Source organism: Trachymyrmex cornetzi, unplaced genomic scaffold, assembly GCF_001594075.2.
Source record: "Trachymyrmex cornetzi isolate Tcor2-1 unplaced genomic scaffold, Tcor1.1 scaffold46, whole genome shotgun sequence".
Classification (NCBI taxonomy): Eukaryota; Metazoa; Arthropoda; class Insecta; order Hymenoptera; family Formicidae; genus Trachymyrmex; species Trachymyrmex cornetzi.
In genome coordinates, this window is record NW_017299400.1 from 79,204 (window position 1) to 80,136 (window position 933).

Below are 933 nucleotides of genomic sequence, written 5' to 3' on the forward strand. Positions count from 1 at the left end.
CCGACAGCCTTATTGAGCCCACCCAAATTATCTTATAATTACGATAATTATGCGCAGGAACTAAAAGAAAGAATACGCGCAGCAAATAAAATCGCAAAAGAACAATTAAAGGAGGAAAGGCTGAAAGCAAAAGCATATCAAGATAGAAATGCAAAAGAAGTAAAATTTAAAATAGGAGACGAAGTACTCCTATATGATGAAACAGTGCGGCGGGGAAGATCGCGAAAACTAGAATCCCCGTGGATAGGTCCCTATATAATAATCGAGAAAAATTCCGATGTAAACTACACAATAAAAAAAGGGCGAAAGACGCTGTGCACGCACGTAAACCGTCTAAAAGCGTTTATAAATAATTAGTGCTAACAATAAGAAATGAAGAAAACTCACCAGTAGAAACAGCAAATACTGGAAGAGATATAATCCAAAGTCCAAAAAAGGGAACTTATAATAATAAACACTACACTACCACTAAGGTCTCAAAAGCACTAGATAACACTACACTACAACTACTATAAAGGGTTGAAACTAATATTCTACTAGTTCATCAACCTCCGAATCTGATTCGGGGGGCGCCATGAAATGTGCAAAGAGAATAATTTTCTCTTCCACTAAATCTTCCTCAAGATCCTCAACAAGATCAAGGAATTCATTATCACCTTCGCTATCCTCTACTTCCTCCTCCTCATCGGAAATATAGATGACCTCAACTGGGTCATCAGGAAGCTCATCTTCCACATCCGAATCAGTCACCCCGATGCCGACATCACTTTCCTCCTCCCCTACAGGGTAATAAGGGGCAGGACACGCGATGTGGGGATATTCCTGATCCTCATCATCGGATACCTCCGCGAAAAAAGGAGTAACAGTAAAACGCATGATGATAATAGTCGCGCGAAAAGAACTCGTGAGCAACTAAAAGACTTAGCAGGAATA